The sequence below is a fragment of the Bombina bombina genome, chromosome 3, assembly GCF_027579735.1.
Source record: "Bombina bombina isolate aBomBom1 chromosome 3, aBomBom1.pri, whole genome shotgun sequence".
Lineage (NCBI taxonomy): Eukaryota > Metazoa > Chordata > Amphibia > Anura > Bombinatoridae > Bombina > Bombina bombina.
The window spans coordinates 722,971,907-722,990,260 of NC_069501.1; positions in this window are offsets into that span (position 1 = coordinate 722,971,907).

The window sequence follows — 18,354 nt, forward strand, 5'->3', positions numbered from 1 at the left end:
ATGGTGTTTCTAGGAATATTCAGTACCTTCACTATCTTTTTGTATCCTGTTCCTTGTTTGTGAAGGGTGATGATCTCTTCTCAACGTTTTGAACCATTCTTTTGATTTAGCCATATTTCTAACTTGCAGTCAAACATGACACTGAACAAACCCTTAGCCAGTTCAGGTATTTCATGTGTTCTAGCTCAAGCACACCTGGTGCAACTAATGAAGCCCTTGATTAGTTGCATCAGGTGTGCTTGAAACAACACCTGTTTTGCATATTTGTGCTGTTGTGAGGGATTCTATCCAGGGGGTTAAATAATTTTGAGACTGCCAAATTCATTAAAAGTTGCATTTTCAGATGAATTTGAGAAAACCACTTTAAGCTGAGCTATTGCAATTGCTTTTGTTTGATTTGTTCATTGCAAACAGCTGAAAGTCTGTAAATATTGACAATTGCATGATTTGCAATGGGGATTGAATAACTGTTCATAGCCATGCTGGCTGGTCCACTCTTCCCCTCATGTGTATGTGCACAGCTCAGCATGTAAGACTTATTGTATATTGTTGTATAATAATCAATTACTGTGTGTGGTGCACAACTCAGCATGTCAGACTTGTTGTATAGTGTTGTATGGTAATCACTGTGTGTATGTGCACAGCTCAGTGTGTCAGACTTATTGTATAGTGTTTAATAATAACTTATTGCTGTTTGATCTTAATCCTCCTTTTTTGTCATTCTCATCTTCTCTGTGTTTTTTTAATGTATATTTTCTTTAAATATAAAAATATGTGTTGAGCTTATGAGTGTGAATTCAAGAATTCAAGATTGTTTTTTTTAAAAAAAACAAGGAAATTAATTAGAAAAAAAAGTTCTTAGACGTTAAAAAGCAAGGAAATTCCCAACTTAAACTGCCCCTGCCCTGATTGCTTTGCATGATAGCATCAATTACATCACTAATTACATCACACATAACATTGTTGAGGACATCATCAATAACATCACTAGTGACATCACCTATGACATCATTAATGTCATCAGTAGTGACATAAGCCAAGACAGTTTTTTACACATCAAAGAAATGTGAAAAAAATGTATTAAAATGCATCTAAGATTATATTGTGCAATATTGTTTATGACATCACATATCATGTAATTAATGGTGCCACCATATACAGCAATCTGTGGAAATGTATGAATGTTTCCATTAGACACAAAAAAAGTATGTAGTGAGATATTTAGTATGTTGTTTGTATTGATTTAATTGATTGTATGAAATGTGACCTAAAAGGGTAAGGATGGATTTGTATGATAGGTGTAAGAGGGTTAGGACATTGCTCTGTGTTAGGGAAAATGAGGTAATGTGCACCTGAGAAAACTAAGCAAGGGATGTTGTATAGGGAAAATCAAGAGGAGAAGAGGCTGTGTGTGCCTGAGAAATGAGGGTAATAAAAGGTAAAGGAATAGAAAATGATGTGCATAAGAGTGAAAGATAAGAGGGTGAGAAAGAGAGCATGATTAATGAAACGGATGAGAAGGACGCCATATGAGAAAAGGATGGAAGGGGGTTAAAATAGACTAGAGTGGGAAGGGTAAGGCCTCCGATTACAGGTACATATTAAGCTAATTGAAAGTCATGAAGTGCTGATGTGATGTAGACGTGGTTGATAAAAGGAGCAGCACAGAAGACAAGGCTGTGCATGAGGGAAAATAAATGAGATGGAGAAATGAGCAAATACTTGTGTGTACAGATGAGGATGTGGGCTAGGGTGAGGAAATTGGGGTTAAAAAGCAGAAATAAATTGCTGTGTGTTGTGGTGGATTCATCTTTACTGATGTAATTGATTTCACTAGTGATGTCATTGATGATTTAGAAATTATAATTTCTTTGTGTAGGATAACATGGGTTATGTCACTACTAATGGCTTTGATTATGGTATAGACAATGTTACTAGCGATGCCATTGATGATATAGAAAATATATCTTTGTGTAGGATTATTTTAAAGATTGTCGCTATTGATGCCATTGATGATATCAAAGTTGATGTCACTAGTGATGTTTTTGATGATGCCATCAACAATGTCATGTGTGATGTAGTCAGTGATGCCATTGATAATATTATGCAAAGCACCCAGGGCGGGGGCAGTTTTAGTTGAGAATTTCCTTGCTTTTTAACGTTTAAGAACTTAAACTCAAGGCATTAATGTAATTAAATTTTTTTTATTAAAAATAAATAAATCAATAAATATATATATATATATATATATATATATATATAAATTTGCTAAGGGATGAACATAGGAATTTCAAGTATTTCTATAAAAGCACATTAAAACATTAAAATTGATTGAAAAGTATATTGCATATTTCAAGGTATTTGACTGAGAAGGGTTCAAAAGTGTGCGCATATATATAAGTATACATGTGTAGTTATGCATTTCTATGTGTATGTATGTATGATTATGTGCACATGTAAACATATTTAGACGTATTATTATAGCGTCACTTGTAATCTGTCCCTATGTATACAGTCTGCCCATTGGAGGCGTGTACTGTGCAAGAGCCTACTGTTGTCTAATTCTAAAGCTTAAGGAGTTGTTAACAATATTCATTATGGATAGTGTAGCTGCATTCTTTCCTCCAGATATCAAAGCTTGCACTACTAATGTTGCATCTTCCCTACTGTAGACTTGTGCCGCCAAGACATTTTTGGTTCATCCAATTTTTTTGTAAACAATATTTGGAGAAATTTAAAACAAAACAAATACTTAATTGTAAATAAACATTTACATTTGTTTTAGTTAAAATGAAAGTAAATATTTAAAGCTACAGGTGAAAAAGTTCTCCTGTAGCTTTGTACTTACCTTAGCCTGCTAACCCGATATTCTTCTTGCCAAAGCCCTCACCGCTCTAAGAGCTGGCTTAACATGCTCAGCTCTCAGGACGTACACTAACTTTAGTGCAGGTCATGGGAGCTGAACAGCTAAGCTTCCTCTTAGTGCGGCCGGGGCTCTGGCAAGAAGAGGTTCGGGTTAGCGCGGCTCTCCATCACGCAAAAGGTTAAGTATTAACCCCAAAAAAGGAAATGAATGCTGACAAATTGTGTCAGTATGTTTTTGTTTTCGTTGGTGCATTCTTTCCGATATTCTTTTTGTCAAAACTAAATGAATATCTTATTTTTGTTATGAATGTGCATTCGTAACACGTAATACCTGTAATGATCCCAATAAGAGGCAATAGACTATTACTAGGGCTTCCTGATGTCATATCATTGGGCTGATCGTTGTTTACAAATTGTACTATGAGAGCTTTGCAACATTGTCTATATTAATATTATTGATACTAGATTACTGACTCACTTTGTAATTGAAAAACAATACTTTGTATCATATTTACTTGGGTTAATTTGTATTGAGATGCTTAAAAAATGTGTACAGTCCTATGTCATTATTAGTCTTAGATTGCATTATTGGCTAACAATAAATAGATGTACTTATTGTATTTTTGAGCAATATGTTTTAAAATGTTATTTCATCAAAAATTATTAAAGAAATCTTCTGTTTTGAATAAATATTTTACTCACATTTAGGGTTTTTCAAATTTCTTAATAATGCCCTGTGTGTAGACAAACTGTCAAAATTACCATTAATTATATTGTTTTTCACTGTTATTACAGTTGCCGATTATATCACAGCTTTTGGATCCAAAACAATGTCACTCTGAGAGAAGATCCAGATCCATATGTGTATGTGTGTTTTTTTATATATATATATATATATATATATATATACACACACACATGTATACACACACATAGTAGTATTGTTCCACTTGCTTCCAGTACTTGGGCTTTCTTAATTTTATTTATATTTATGTTTAACAGAACATTCAGCTTTCATAATTAATAGTTTATTAACCAACAGGTGGCATTCTTGTTCCATTGTAGGCATTTATAAATTGATTACATTGATAACTTAGGATCTTTTCATGAAATTAAGCATGTTTTAATTTAAGGGACAAGATGACAGATAAGTGTATGCTTTGATGATGGATGGGAGTATACTTTTTTTGTATTAGAAGAAATATGTTTGTATAACATTAATGTCCATCTTTTTCTAACATATTATAAAATGTTTCATCATAATACATGCTTAAATACACTTTAAGGGATCAAGGCTTTCAACGTGTTTAACCTCTGAAAATCGGTTCAACACAAAGGGAATTCTCACTTGGGAGCCAATCAGGAGTGGCATTTGCATACAGGCAGGGCCAGCCTTAGGCCTTTAGGCACCCCTGTGCAAAAAATCTTCACAGTGCCCTTCCCTGGCCACACCTCTCACAAAGGGGTGTGGCAAGAGAGGTGATTTGAAAGACAGACAGATAGAGTAGAGAGAGACAGAGCAAGGCATAGAGACAAAGACAGATAAGAAAAGCTAGAGACAGACAAAACACAGAGACAGTGAGAAAACCAAATATGTTTGTGATGGTTTCTGTGTGTGCAATGTCAACATGTGTTTTGTCAATATTTCTGTGTGTGTAATATTAGTATGTGTAAGTTTTGGTATGTGAGTAAATGGGCAGTGTTTGGACAGATACACACACAGATTCACACATTCAAGTATATACACTCATAGATTCAAACATTCAGATTCATACATTCACAGATACACACATACACTCAGATTCACTCATGGATTAATATGCACACTCACACTCTCCGCATTTCCACTCCCATCTCTCTTTCTCTCCCTTTTCCATGCTTCTTCCTCCCCACCTTTCCATCCCCTTCTCTATCCACATCCATTTCTCCCTCCCTTCCATTTTCATTCCTTTCTCCCCTTATGTCCATTCCTTTATGTCCACTCCATTTACTCTCATCCCCTCCGCTCTTCCATCTCCTTTACTCCCTCCCTTTCTATATCCATGACCCCCTTTTATCACCATTACCCCTCCTTTCATCTTAATTTCCCCTTCCTTTCATTTCCATTACCCCTTCCTTTTATGTCCATTAGCCCCCCCTTCAATCTCCATTACACCCCTTTTACTCCCCAGTCCTCTTCTTTCCCCAATTTCCTCCCCCTTTCAGGTCCATTAGCTCCCAATCCATTTCCAATATCCCCCTTTCCTCCCCCTGCTATCTCCATTTCCCTTTTCCTCCCTTGTCAATTCCATTCCCCCCCTTTAGCCCCATCTCTCTCCCCCTTTAGCTCCATCTCCTTCCCTTTAGCCCCATTCATTCCACCCCCTTTAAGCCCCATTCATTCCCCCCATTTAAGCCCCATTCATTCCCTCTCCCTGCCTTTAAACCCCATTCATCCCCCCTTAAGCCCCATTCATTCCCTTTCCCCGTCCTTTAAGCTCCATTCATTCCCTCCTCCCTCTTTAACCCCAATCATTCCCTACCCCCTTTAGGCCCCATTCATTCCCCTGTGCTCCAGTGTGCCCTGCACCACTTTCTTACTGTCTTCTGATGCACAGCAGTTGGCAGAGTAGTGAAGGGGCGGGGATTATCCAGCAGCTGCATGTCAGAAGATTATTCATGCTGCGCACTTCACTTGTACCGGGCGAATCAAGAATAATCTTCTGACATACAACTGCTAGTGAAGGAAGTGGGGATAATCCCTGCCCCTTCACAACTCTGCCAGTCGCCGCTCATTCGAAGACAATGGCATTGGCGCACTGGAGGCCTGGGGGACAGTGAGCTGTGACAGCCGCCTGTCGCCCTTGTTGCCATGGCACCCTGTGTGGCCACACAGCTCGCACACCCCCAAAGGCGGGCCCTGCATACAGGCACCAATCACTGGTCATAAAGCTGCAAGATCATTGCAAGGGTTAATCACATTGGCCTAGATTACAAACGGAGTGCAGAAATGTTAGCACTTTTGAATGATAGTCTAGGTTACACTAGCAGCGGCATCATGGAAAGCCTGGATGAGCTAAATCCCTCAAAAAATAGACTTATATGGTGGCACCAAGTAAAATTGATGTTGTATAGTGTTTTATTTTGAGCTCTAAGCAGATGGTACTCTAAGCCAAGGGTACACTAAGCGAGTAGCATAGTTAACCGTGTATTTCTGTGCTATACTATTGATTATAATGGGTTTTTTTTATTACATAACCATGGAGAGATAAAGACTTTTTTATATATGGTAAAGGATGCTATTTAATACAATAAAATGTGTCCTTATTGGGCTATATTGCACACCCAAGACAAATACTACTTAAAAAATGAATAAGCTGACTTTTATAGTAAAGTTGGGAAAGGATATATTGAGCCCCTCCTGCTCATGCCTATGTAGATCTAATTACACCGAGCAGTTCTGCTGTAGCAATGTAGCATGGTCAGGTGGCAGCACATAACAGAGATTCCTGTACATTTCCATTTGCATTATGATTTCAGTTGAGCAGTTGTATTTTCTGGACAACACAGATCCCCGTTTTACACCTGCCCAGGAAATACCTCCCTATTTTTTGGAGGGTTTTGTGTGCAGCAGGGGTGGTGTTGGTCCGAACAAATATCTACAAAGATTATCCACCTACACTTGTACAGCAATTTCTTACCAACAGACCGGTCTGCTTTATATATTTTTAATTGTTTGCATGTCTGTGTTGTCTGTTTTTTGGAGTGCTTGATATGGGCCATATGTTGAATTGTGAGCAATGTAAATATATACTTTTCTGAGATTCTTTGTATTCTATATATATATATATATATATATATATATATATATATATATATATATAAAATAATTATTTTTATATTTCCTAAAAAGAGTGCTGTAGTCTTTTTTTCAGGATAAATACATTTTATTTTATCCTTCTATTCTCTTATTCATTTTTGAAAAATTAATTATAATGGTTAACATCAGGTCTCAGCTCTTCATTTTACAGAGGTATTTAGGATTGAGCTCAAGTACAACACTACTCAAGTTATCCATTAAACATATAGAGAGCGCTAAAAAAGTTTTGGTTGCATTAAGATGCTCAGGTTACATTTTAACCATCTACTTGCAATACCAGATTTTATGTTATCCTTTGTTTGAGACTGATCATAAGATTATGCACCCTGCACTATCAATTGAGATCCACTTGTAATCTAGGCCAGAAGTTAGCAACCTTGCGCCCCCAGATGTTTTGAAACTACATTTTCCATGATGCTAAGCTACTCTATATGAGCTACACGATAGTGCTTTGTCAACATTTAAAAAAAAAAAAAAAAGATTTTCCAGCTGTGTGCACCTGTGCTGTAGAACAATATGGGGTAAGCCATATGCATAATTTGCAAGCTTTTGAAAAAGAAATAAAAATTATATATAAAATATAATCCATATGGACCTGTGCGACAGTGTACAACAGTATGGGTGCACTCAGCAGCTGAAAGAGTAGGAGAATCTATGGCTAGGTAATTAGGTAATCACCTGCTCCCTTCCCCGATAGTGACAAAGTGAAGGTAACCATTGAATGTTGGGATGACACGAATGACCCTCCACTCTTTGTGGACATCTACAAGGAAGCTGCAGGCTTTAAGTAGTTTGTAACAGGGTGGAATTGATTTAAATCACTAGCCAGTAAGACTTGATTTAAATCATGGATTTCTACATAAAGACAAATTTTTGCCGGTTGTTGTAATCTAGATTTACCACCAAATGAAGGTTTAATTGTTAGAATAATAAGTTAAGATACCTTTTTTGGTTAGCAATACATAGATAATAATAAAATATGAAAATATTGGGAGAATAACTATCTCCAGTTTAATAGGCCAATCATTAATTTTTACTTTATTGGAAGGAGAAAGATAATTATTACCTTAATGATAACAATTTAACTAAACAAACAAAAAAAATATGGATTTCACTTTCATTTTTACTGCTTGCCCCTTCCTCCTCATACTTAGCTCCTTGTGCAGATCTATTTCACTCCAAAAAATCATCTATTTATTGAACTTCTTGAAACTTAGCACTTTAGACCATTAATTGCACAATTGACATATGCATAATAAAAAGACTGTGCAAAATCACTTATTTTGAGTTTCAAATTAGTAGATTTTTTTTCTGGCAAATGTCAGTTTATTTTATTTTCCCTTCCCTTGTATCATATGGCACCCATTAGCCAATCAGAAAATGCAAATATGTATATACTGTGCACTCTTGCACATGCTCAGTAGAAGCTGGTGCCTCAGAAAGTGTGCTTTAAAAATATTGTGCTCTTTTTTTGTAAGTACATTTTATTTTTTATTTTTTTTACATTTATCTAATTCATGAAACAATGGTTGCCTTTTACTCAACTTTGTATGTTTATTTTATTTTTTGCTGTGAAGAAGAGGTGGGTTATCTGCAGATTCAAATTAACTCTATTTTGAGAACTCTAACACCTAACATCCATTAAAATATTTTCAAAATTGAAAAAATGTCCATTGTAATCTTACAGAAAGTTCTGTGAGAGCAAGACTTTGTTAATGAATTAATGAAATACATTTACCACAAAAATGTAAACATAGCAGTCATGAATATGCAGCCTCGTGCTACATAATTAAAAGCTAATCCTTATTTCAGGATGAATCACATATGGGGGCATATCTATCAATCTCCGTATGGAGCTGCTCCATAATCGATTTGCCTGCTCTGAGGAGGCAGACAGACATTGCGGGAAATTAACCCGATCGAATACGATCGGGTTGATTGACACCCCCTGCTAGCGGCCGATTGGCTGCGAATCTGCAAGGGGTGGCATTGCACCAGCAGTTCACAAAAGCTGCTGGTGCAATGCTGAATGCGGAGAGCGTATTGCTCTCCGCATTCAGAGATGTCTGTCAGACATGATCCGCTGATCGGATCATGTCGGACAGAGGGTTGATAAATCAGCCCCATGGACTTTAAAGGGATAGGAAAGTCAAAATTAAACTTGCATGATTCATATGGAGCAAGTAATTTTAAGATGCGTTTAAATTCACTTCTATTTTCAAATGTGCTTCGTTCTCTTAGTATCTCTTGTTGAAAAAGAATATGCACATATCATATACCAGTGGGAGCTGCTGCTAATTGGTGCCTGCACACATTTGTCTCTTGTGATTGGCTAACTAGATGTGTTCAGCTTGCTGCCAGTAGTGCAATGCTGTTCCTTCAGCAATGAATCACAAGAGAATTAAGCAAATTTGATAATAGAAGTAAATTGCAAATTTGTTTAAAATTGTATGTTCTATCTGGATCATAAAATATTTTTTTTTGGGTTTACTATCCCTTTAATATATCTTATATAGAAATCTATCATTAAGAAGATTTTTTTTCCCCTAAAAAAAGCATTTTATTTATAAAATTTAAAAAAATGATGTAACCTAAAAAAATCATTTTTTTTTCTTTATTAAAAAACATTGATTTTTATCCACCCTTATATGTAATGTTTCATTTTTATAGAACATGGACATTAACTTTGTCCTTTGCTGTAAAGAGCATGTGAGCTAAGGAAGTTAGATATGTGTAAGCCATCTCTGGAATGTTATGTTATTGAATTCTCACGTTTAAGATTTACATATGTATAAATCTTCAAATACCTGGCTTCCCTTCAGGCAAAACTAGCTGCATCCAGCCTCACATTGTTATCCCTTAGTTGTCTTACTATTGATTTAAATAGAGTTCTCCAACAACCAGCTCAAGAACATTTCAACTATGTTTTGATCTTGAGTTATGTGGAGTAAACACTTTCATTGTCTTTTTCAATAACTGCTCCTGCCATTATGGGCTGTAAAATTGTAGGTCTCTATTGTTTTCTGTCTGGAGAAGTGCAATTGTTGCTTTTGCCCTTTAAAATATTTCTCAAAGTGACGTTTTAAATTGTCTTGGAGAGTAGGACATATTATTCACTGCTAAACATAGAAGTGTGATCCAAAACCCCCAATTGAAATAAAGGCATCATAGGTTTCAATAAATGTCTTCACTTGAACAAAGAGTGAACACTAGTTATAATCCCATACAACAGAGATATAGTTCCCACTGAGCTATCAGGGGCACAGATGTTGACATGATATATCTTATTGAATACAGCTGTCAGGAAAAGTACATTAGGGAATCCTATAAGAGATCATTTGTGTGCAATTGAGACTACTAATTCTGCTCCTAATCATGAATTTCCTAACCATCTTAGCTTGCTTCATGGCGAACATAAAAATAAAAAATGCATGTGTATGGCCATTTGCAAAGTGAGAAAAGGCTGGAGAGGGAGTGATTTTATTAAAGATCTTCTAAGGATGGATGTAAAATGGAGCTATAAATTACAACCACTTTATCCTGAGGGCCTAAATATGGAATTAGTTAATAGCAGTTTCTTGTTTGATCCTTCTTTCTTTTTTTACTTATGTGTGTATTTTAGTTTAGGCTTTAAGTAAGGAGAATATAACAGCCATGAAAGAGAACGACACTGTACTACTATATAAAAGAGTACTGTCTTGTTTTATCAGTTAGTGTTACTGTATTGGGTTTGTCCACGCCTTTCCAAAATACTATTTTTTTTTACATCAAAACCACTTACAATTTTTAAGTTGTTTTTATTATTTACAATACCTTTTATTATTTATAATATTTATAATTATAATCATTTATTGATTTAATAGGTGTTTATATCTAACTTAAAGGGACAGTCAACACCAGAATTTTTGTTGTTTAAAAAGGTAGATAATCCCTTTATTACCTATTCCCCAGTTTTGCATAACCAACACAGTTATATAAATACACGTTTTACCTCTGTAATCACCTTGTACCTATGCCTCTGCAAACTGCCCCCTTATTTCAGTTCTTTTGACAAACTTGCATTTTAGCCAATCAGTGCTGACTCCTATGTAACTTCACGTGCTTGAGCTCAATGTTATCTATATGACACACATGAACTAACACCCTCTAGTGGTGAAAAACTGTCAAAATGCATTCAGATTAGAGCTGGCCTTCAAGGTTCAAGAAATTAGCATATGAATCTCCTAGGTTTAGCTTTCAACTAAATACCAAGAGAACAAAGCAACATTTGTGATACAAGCACTAATGGAAAGTTGTTTAAACATGCTCTATTTGAATCATTAAAGTCTATTTTGGACTTGACTGTCCCTTTAATGATTAAGGGACAGTCTACACCAGAATTTTTATTGTTTTAAAAGATAGATAATCCCTTTATTACCCATTCCCCAGTTTTGCATAACCAACACAGTTATAATAATATACTTTTAAACTCTGTGATTATCTTGTATCTAAGCCTCTGCAAACTGCCCCTTTATTTCAGTTCTTTTGACAGACTTGCAGTTTAGCCAATCAGTGCCTGCTCCCAGATAACTTCACGTGCACAAGCACAGTGTTATCTATATGAAATACGTGAACTAACACCCTCTAGTGGTGAAAAACTGTTAAAATGCATTCTGAAAAGAGGTGGGTGAGGGTGAGTAAACTTTGACCCTGTACCTCACAGTCAGAATACACATTACAGCCAATCAGCAGCAGACCCTCCCTCCCAGACCCTCCCACCTCCTGGACAGCATCCATTTTAGATTCATTTGAAAGCTGCATTCTTAGTGAGAGGAGGGACAGTGTAGCTGCTGCTGATTTAATAGGGAAATCGATAGCTAGGCTAGTGTATTCAGTGTCCACTACTCATCTGATCTCTACTGTAAGGACAGCACCCCAAAAAGCCCTTTTTAGGGCTAGAACATCAGTCTGCTTTTTTTTTTTTCCTGTGTAATCTAATTGCAGTTGCCTGCCTGCCAGCGTGTGTGTCAGGCTCACAACGTATACTGTGCCCACTTGCCCAGTGCCACCACTCATATCTGGTGTAACAGTAGTGTACATTTAAAAAAAACAACACTTTTTTGACTGTGAAATAATAGCAGACAGCTGCCAGTACCCAAGATGGCCGCCAATAAGGCAGATGGGGAGGGTTAGAGAGCTGTTTTGGGGGGGATCAGGGAGGTTGGGGGCTAAGGGGGGATGCTACACCACAGCATATGCAAATATGCTAAAAAAATAAATAAACATTTTTTAAAAACCTTTTATTTTAGTACTGGCAGACTTTCTGCCAGTACTTAAGATGGCGGGAACAATTGTGGGGTGGGGGAGGGAAGGGTGCTGTTTGGGAGGGATCAGGGGGTCTGATGTGTCAGGTGGGAGGCTGATCTCTACACTAAAGCTAAAATTAACCCTGCAAGCTCCCTACAAACTACTTAATTAACCCCTTCACTGCTAGCCATAATACATGTGTGATGCACAGCAGCATTTAGCGGCCTTCTAATTACCAGAAAGCAACGCCAAAGTCATATATGTCTGCTATTTCTGAACAAAGGGGATCCCAGAGAAGCATTTACAACCATTTGTGCCATAATTGCACAAGCTGTTTGTAAATAATTTCAGTGAGAAACCTAAAATTGCGAAAAAAATATATATTTTTAAATTTGATCGCATTTGGCGGTGAAATGGTGGCATGAAATATACCAAAATGGGCCTAGATCAATACTTTGGGTTGTCTACTACACTACACTTAAAGTGAAGGTAAAGTTTTTCCCATAAAAATTGATATGTATTTTCCTTTTCCAACGTACATCGTAGTCGCTATGTTTATTTTTTCAATAAACTTATATTTGATCGTATTTACCTACCTTTATTTTTCTAATCCTTGCGATCCTAATCTCCTCCCATCCAGCATTTCCGTCTTTTCTATACATTGACGTATAGAGCGGTCCCACCCGCTCTATACGTGTGAACTACGCTCGTGCACATCGAGCCTCTAATCACCGCGCATGCACCCAAAAATTATCTCTCGCCATTGCGCATGCGTTAATCGCGGTCATAGAACTCCTCAGCGCATGCGTCCAAAATCTGCAACATAGTATTGAATGAGTTGCGAGATTCATTCAATACTATATTTGTGAAGCGACAGTATAGCTGTGTGAATAGATGGAGTGATTGAAATTTAACAAACTTGTTGCAGTATGCGATCCGATGCGGTTGAGACTTGGCAAACAAATGAACCGCTTAATGGGCATGCGCTACACGAGGACGCACTCGCTTTTCAAGGAGGAAGTTAAAATAGTCGCGCATGCGCACAATTAAGCATCCCCTTCTGACGTCAATTGACGGCCGCCTAACGGCCAAAGAATCAATTGGCTGTCTAAACAACGTGATCGTTGTTTAGAAAAAAAAAAATAACGGGTTGTTTTGTTCAAAGCAAAATCGGAGCACATTATAATAGATAACAAAGGTAAAATTGAAAAATATAAGAATTGATGAATGAACATGCTATTAATTTTGAATGATATATTGATTTTTTGGTAGCAGACAGATTAACTTTACCTTCACTTTAAGCTAAAATTAACTCTACAAGCTCCCTACATGCTCCCTAATTAACCCCTTCACTGCTGGGCATAAAACACGTGTGGTGTGCGGTGGCATTTAGCAGCCTTCTAATTACCAAAAAGCAACGCCAAAGCCATATAAGTTTGCTATTTCTGAACAAAGGGGATCCCAGAGAAGCATTTACAACCATTTATGCCATAATTGCATAAGTTGTTTATAAATAATTTCTGTGAGAAACCTAAAGTTTGTCAAAAAGTGAACAATTTTTTTTTATTTGATCGCATTTGGCGGTGAAATGGTGGCATGAAATATACCAAAATGGGCCTAGATCAATACTTTGGGTTGTCTACTACACTACACTTAAGCTAAAATTAACTCTACAAGCTGCCTACATGCTCCCTAATTAACCCCTTCACTGCTGGGCATAAAACACGTGTGGTGCGCAGTGGCATTTAGCAGCCTTCTAATTACCAAAAAGCAACGCCAAAGCCATATAAGTCTGCTATTTCTGAACAAAGGGGATCCCAAAGAAGCATTTACAACCATTTATGCCATAATTTCATAAGTTGTTTGTAAATAATTTCTGCAGCCTTCTAATTACCAAAAAGCAACGCCAAAGCCATATAAGTCTGCTATATTGGCATGTCTGGCACACAGTGTTGGGGCAAGGGTCCATCTGACCACTGATACCTGGTCTGCAAAGCATGGTCAGGGCAGGTATATCACCTACACTGCGCACTGTGAAGCGGGCGTAACCCTTACACTACCTGATCGATACAACATCATACCTGATGTTTTAAAGCACGTTATTCCAAACAATTTAGGAATGTTAGGTGATTTATGCCCTTTATGGATTAAATTAGATAAAGGAAAAGGGGTAAAGAGAGGACAAAAAGTGGGAACTATTAGCACTCACGGCTACTATTACTGTATCTTACTGTTTAAATAAACAGTTAATAAATTGTGTTAATACAGGTATATAAAATTATTTAAACTTTATTATATATGCGCATTAAAAGTGATTGACATCACTAGTCTCCTATTAAAGGAGATATCACAAAAACTCTGGATAAAATAATGTGAAAATAAGCTAATACGGGTGTACAGAAGCCCTGGGGTAAGAGCCTCCCTGTATTCCTGGCCGTAACAGGATACACGGCTTCATGTGACAGAGGCGCACCCCCCAGTACTTCCAATGTACACAAACCAAAGTTAGCCAAATTTAATAAAATCAAAGTTCTGTTCTAAGTTTCACAAATGCATTTCAGCCTTAGCACCGGCCTTTCTCAATGTGTGTCAAATTCAGACTGGCAAGCCGAGTGTTACTCGCTGCTGCTTTAAAAACCTATCCCTTTCCTCAACTGCACCAATTGCATGCGTTCCTCCGGCAACACCCTCCAGTTATCCAATGATATCAGCGGTCTATTTCTGCTCCCTCCCCTCCACTGAGTTCTTATTGGATTATTATCTTATTTTCACATTATTTTATCCAGAATATCTCCTTTAATAGGAGACTAGTGATGTCAATCACTTTTAATGCGCATATATAATAAAGTTTAAATTATTTTATATACCTGTAGTAACACAATTTATTAACTGTTTATTTAAACAGTAAGATACAGTAATAGTAGCCGTGAGTGCTAATAGTTCCCACTTTTTGTCCTCTCTTTACCCCTTTTCCTTTATCTAACTTAGTGATTGGGAATAGCACCAAGGTTTTTCCTCCTTGACTACTTATTTTATATTACGCTGTGCCAATATTGTCCTTATTTGCTTTATGGATTAAAACCAGACTCTGCATCAACTATGTAATTTTCCATAGGAGTTTTGCCATGGATCCCCCTCCGGCATGCCACAGTCCAGGTGTTAGTGCCCTTGAAACAACTTTTCCATCACTATTGTGGCCAGAAAGAGTCCCTGTGGGTTTTAAAATTCGCCTGCCTATTGAAGTCTATGGCCGTTTGCCCGTTTGCGAACTTTTGCAAAAGTTCGTGTCCGCCGTTCGCGAACCCAATTTTTTAGATTCGCAACATCACTAACTGGCAATCATGCATGCAATCACAGCTATTAACGCTTATATTAAATATTGGCATGAGCAGTATTTTCATGATAAAAAAAAGTACATAGAATTATAATACATTATATTTTAAGATATATTACAGCTCTCTACTATATAGAATAGGGAGATTCTGCAATATGTGCTTATACTGACATTAGTTTTTTGCTGTAAGGTCATTTAAATGGTTCATGGTTTTCTAGTTCTATTGGCTAGCAGTGCCTAACCCCTATGTCCACTGACAAACAAGTCCTAATTGATGTTGTTTACTATCAATACTTTTTGTCTGACTTTTAAACAATACTAATACTGGAGGCTTTATTTCTATATGCTTATTCTCCCTGTAATATAACATGTGTATGCTGTTACAAACCAGTTAGCTATATTATGATCTGGTTTATTCTACCTGCTGTCTGTGTCATATCATGCTAATCTAAATATTCCTGATCTATTTCTCTCATATCTTGAAACATTATTGTTAGATACTGGCTACAATATATCCTGGCAAGTTTAAAGTTGTGTTGTACACATGGTGTTATACAGAGATACTGCTTTAAAATACACAGTGTGATTTTAAACTAGGTTATTTTGTCTGTTGGTTACTATGGGAACCCATTTTGGCGCCTTTTCACTTGTGGGAGAGGCTTAGGGTTTCAATACACTCATTGTACTGTTGTTAAGGTTGGTCTGAGGAAGGGAAGATTATCCTTGAAACATCACCAGATTAAAGAAATACTGAAGTTTGTCTGAAACCCAGGGAGTGCAGACTGAATACTTTCTATTTTTCAACCCTGCCGGCACCCTGGTTGTTGTAATTATTGGTTAGTGAGAGTGCAGTTCCTTACATTTCTATGTATGTGTGTATATATATATATATATATATATATACGATAATATAGCACACAGAGAAAGTCCAGCACTCACTTACAAGCTTACAAGCTCTCAACTAAGATAAAAAGTAACAATGGAAGAGTTAGTTACTGCATCCGGCCAAATGGGACAAGCCCAGGTACCACATCAAGGTCTCTTCCAAAAACCTGGGTCCCTAAACAGCCACACAATGCAGGCTCACAGTCAAACAAACTGGGAGAAAAATGAAGGGTGCACGGGTTTATGTAATCTCCCTAGACATATACAAAACACGGAAGGGGATAGCACTCTCAGACCAGACCGGGTGCATATCCCATGACCCTGCAACATGCACAGCCCTGGGTGCAAAAAACAGCACTCTCAGGAAGCTGCACTGTCCACAGAGCCACAGGCAGCTAACCCCAGACAGGTCTGGGTGCACGGCCAAAATGGGTAAATTACAAAAAATATATATGATAATATAGCACACAGAGAAAGTCCAGCACTCACTTACAAGCTCTCAACTAAGATAAAAAGTAACAATGGAAGAGTTAGTTACCACATCTGGCCAAATGGGACAAGCACAGGTACCACGTCAAGGTCTCTTCCAAAAACCTGGGTCTCTAAACAGTCACACAATGCAGGCTCACAGTCAAACAAACTGGGGGAAAAATGAAGCATTAGCATAATACTCTTTGTGTTATCAGAGATAAGATATAAATATATGTATATAGAATCTGTTAATATTGAGTTGATTAGAGAAAGTACTAACTTTAATATCATTATCACTGAAACCGCAGCTTCCGAAACCATAATAATTATTTATATATTTATATATATGTATTATGTTTAATAGCAATAATATACAATGATAAACGGAAAAAAAAGGGTGTGTAACTATTGGGTTCATGTTCAGGTGATTTTCATTTTTAAGGGTATAAAGAACTGCATAAGACGATGCTATCTGAACATGATAGCTTGTTTTACTGAAGACTGCTGTTTTTAAACTGTTTAAATAAAGAATTGAAGATTTTTGCATAAGGCGCCTTCGTTTGGGAATCTCCTTTGTTTGCTACCTTGCATTGCCTAGTGCACCAGCCATCCCATTCAGAAGGAAGCTAATAGATCCAGGCAACAGTAAAAAGACTTACCTATATGAGCCATAAGGCCAGTGGGGGATGACGTCATGAAGAAGGGCCGAAGACTGGAAGCGGTGTCAGGAATAGAGACAAGTGAGCAATGAAACAATACTAGGGATCAAGCATCTCTGCAAAGGCAGCATAGCAAGGTCGAGCTGCAAGGGTGAGTACATGCCGAGACAGGTCTGGGTGCAAGAACCATAGGGAAAATTACAAAACAAATTAATACAACACACAGAGAAAGTCCAGCACTCACTTACAAGCTCTCAGCTAAGATTTAAAAGGTTCTTGCACCCAGACCTGTCTGGGGTTAACTGCCTGTTACTCTGGAGACAGCACAGCTTCCTGTGAGTGCCGGTGAGCACCCATTTGGCCAGATGCGGTAACTAACCTTTCCATTTTTGCTTTTAAATCTTAGCTGAGAAATCGTAAGTGAGTGCTGGGTTTTCTCTGTGTGTTGTATTAATTTGTTTTGTAATTTTCCCTATGGTTCTTGCACCCAGACCTGTCTGGGGTTAACTGCCTGTTACTCTGGAGACAGCACAGCTTCCTGTGAGTGCCGGTGAGTGCCCAGGGCTGAGCATGTTGCAGGGTCATGGGATGTGTACCTGGTCCGGTATGAGAGGGCAGTCCCCTTCAGTGTTATATATATATATATATATATATATATATATATATATATATATATATATATATATATATATATATATATATATATATATACCAAAAAGGGTACAGGACAAATGGCCACTATAAATGTGTCTTTTTCCATGGAAAAAATTATCAAAATTTAGAAAACATTAATGTTATGTTAGATTATAATTTTAATGTGGTGCAGACCCTATAAAAAATTATTCTTCAACAAACTACAAGAGGAGAACAAGGACCATCAAAAATTTCCTAAGGCCCTGTATAGATAGGGAATCAAGCACTCTTTTTATAAAAATAGCTCAAAAGTGTAGCTAAATCAAACAAATGGAATGAATCTCTGGCCAGTACAATCACAG